The following is a 2,741-nucleotide window of genomic DNA, read 5'->3' as shown; positions in this document are numbered from 1 at the left end:
GGCTTCGTGGCGCAGTGGTCAATGCGTATGGCTTCCAGTCAGGACGCCAGGGTTCGATTCCCACCAGGCGGATCCTCTCACGCACACGCGAGTGTTGTTATGCTGCCAGTGCAAAACGATTTCGGACATGTCAAAGACATAAGACTTGTTGACGAAGGTCAATCACTTTAGCGACCCAAGTGAGCATCACGTTGTCACCACTTGTGTCACCAGAAACAGGTACTTGTTGACAGCCGTGCCGCCGCTGGTAATCGAAGATATTTCGGCGCAGTCGTAGCGTGTCGGGTTGGCAACCCACTGGTCACCGGTTGGATGTCGTCGGTGGATTCGTGTTATGTCAGTGTTCGCCACGGCTCGCGCCAACGCTGCACGCATCGGAGCACGGCGTCGTTGTCGCCTCCTCGTACGGGTCGTTCGCGTGGGCGCTCTCGATCTCGTTCACAGTCTCGGCGGGGTGACCTGCGGAAATCCTCATTTCATGCAAATTGGTCTCGTACCCGTAGACCACGCCCGGAACGTCGCGGAGGAGGTTGGCGCGAGGCTCCCTCGTATCACGCTCCGGGGCAGAACCGACCCAGCTTACCAGATAGCGGTGCGCGGTCAAGGAAGCGCTAAGCGTACGGCTGCGAACGTCACATTGGGCAACCGAACTATGTGGATCTTCGTGGCCAACGATACGCTCCACAATCCAGCGCGCTTCACCCAACGAGTCAATTATCGTTGGTGGCCTTCACGGTGATACGACGTACACCCTGTATACACAGGGCGAGGTGGAGGCTGCTTCTAGCCGCGCGTTGGACGCTCAGGTTGGAGCTGAACGGGCGCAAGAACGTGCGTGGCGGACGGATGGGCTTCTGGGGCATCAGGTTTGTCGGGCTGGTCGCCCGACGCATGCTCCGTCTGGTGGCTTGCGTATAGAATCGTCGTAGGGATATATCGCTTGAGTCGCCCGACGTAGAAGGTCGGGTGGAGTCTAAGTGACGACGGGATGTCCAGCGTGTAGGCGTCACGCACAACCTTGGTTACTCGAAAGGGGTCGATGAAGCGTGGAGCAAGTTTGTTTACGCCGAGGTTGGTTACGGCAGAAGCGCGGATTTCCTTGGTCGATAGGAGAACGCGATCTCCTATCTTGAATAAATTCACGTTTTTAGGCCCGTGCTTATCAACTTGTTCCTTTTACTTGTCCACTGCATTCTGCAGTGCGTTGCGGACGAACCTTGAGATGGATTGCCTCTGCATGACGAATTCCGCAACTGCCGACCGATCGGCAGGAAGCACCAAGGATTTTGGTGTATAGCTGGCCGTGGTAACTTCCTGCTCGCGAATCTTGCTGCCTAAATCGAACAAGTTCTGCGATGTCCATCTCGTTATCGGAGATGCGGTACGTCGAGGAGGCTCAATGTTCTGGTTGGACGGAGAACGAGGAAAGGCGTTCACACTGGCGATACCCAAAGATAACTCTGAAGTCGAATTCGCCGGCAGGCCTGTTGGCACCGGTGAGGTTACCGGTGCGTGCTGAGACACCAGTTCACGAACTGGTGATGACCACAACGCGGACTCGTTGTCCACAGGACTGACCGCAGCATCAGCATCCATGTCGACCGAAGGAAGATCTCCCCCACCAAGGGTGGAGCCGCCGGCATCCGTGGGGTGGCCCACGGTGCGAAGTCCCGGAACACGTGGGTGTCGAGAACTGTTCACGAAGAACGGCGTCATGCCCGTCGAGGAGTGCTCAGCGTTGCTGAGTGCGAATTCGGCAAGCGGAAGAAACGAGCTCCGGCTCGTGTCAAAGTCGCGTAGCTGCGGAGAACGTCTTCAAGGGCTCGGTTGAAGCTTTTCGGTTTGTCCATCCGTCCCCGGATGCGCCGCGGTCGACATGAGCAATTTAGTTTCCGAGGGCTCGAAGAGGGGTGACCAGAGCGCGGATATAAGCCGCGGGTCGCGGTCGGACACATTAGACTCCAATAGACTGTGGTGACGAAACATCACGTCGCCGAAGCGGGCCGGGGTGATTGAGGCTGCCACCGGAACGTGATGGACCATCTTGCTGAAACGAACGACAAACACACAAGTACACCCGTGCGCCCGGCTGTATCGGGCGGAAGACAGAAGATGAAGTCCATCGAAATGGAGCGCCAAGCTTCCGTGGCACCCGGAAGAGGACGCAATGGAGATTGAGACGTCGGAGACGGTTTGACTCGCTGGCAAGTTTCACATGTACGGACCCACTTGCGTACCCACTTGTACATGTGCGGCCAATAGAAGTCTCGCGACTGAGCCGCGTACGTCTTCTCGCGACCGAGATGTCCTCCAGTCGGGGCGTCATGATACTCGTGGATTATGCGCGCACGTAGATCAGCGTCGTTTGGGACGTTGACTCGAGTTCCATCGAGCCTGTCGATGCTGTACTTCCATAGATTGCCGTCCAGTCGATATCGAGTAATCTGATTACGCGTGGTGCTTGACAGGGACTTAGCGTGTCACTACTAGGAGCGCGCAGGTGTTTCATGATGGCACCGTATAAAGGGTCATCATCGTACGCTGTAGCAATCTCGTCGCCCAGCGGGAGCGTGGGCGTGGTCAGCGTCACGTTGATGGGTGACGACACGCAGACCGCACATTCGTCGTCGTCCGCATCAGCCACCTGATGTCCTAGCGCTTCACGAGATCGTGTCCGGGAAGCCGAGACAGCGTGTCAGCGAGAATGTTATTCTTTCCCGGCTTGTAGTGAGCAGCTAAGT

The 2,741-nt window shown here is 57.0% G+C and overlaps 1 pseudogene across 1 annotated transcript; it reads left to right on the top strand.

The window, feature by feature from the left end:
* PITG_31547 lies at nucleotides 1-76 on the top strand (annotated as a pseudogene). The gene has a single exon. The product of its transcript is annotated as a tRNA-OTHER (tRNA).
* Nucleotides 77-2,741: the final 2,665 nt, after the last annotated feature.

The sequence above is a fragment of the Phytophthora infestans genome, genomic scaffold, assembly GCF_000142945.1.
Source record: "Phytophthora infestans T30-4 supercont1.296 genomic scaffold, whole genome shotgun sequence".
In the NCBI taxonomy this organism is placed as follows: Eukaryota; Oomycota; class Peronosporomycetes; order Peronosporales; family Peronosporaceae; genus Phytophthora; species Phytophthora infestans.
The sequence above is the reverse complement of the archived record's forward strand: the minus strand, read 5'-3'. Positions and strand labels throughout refer to the sequence as shown.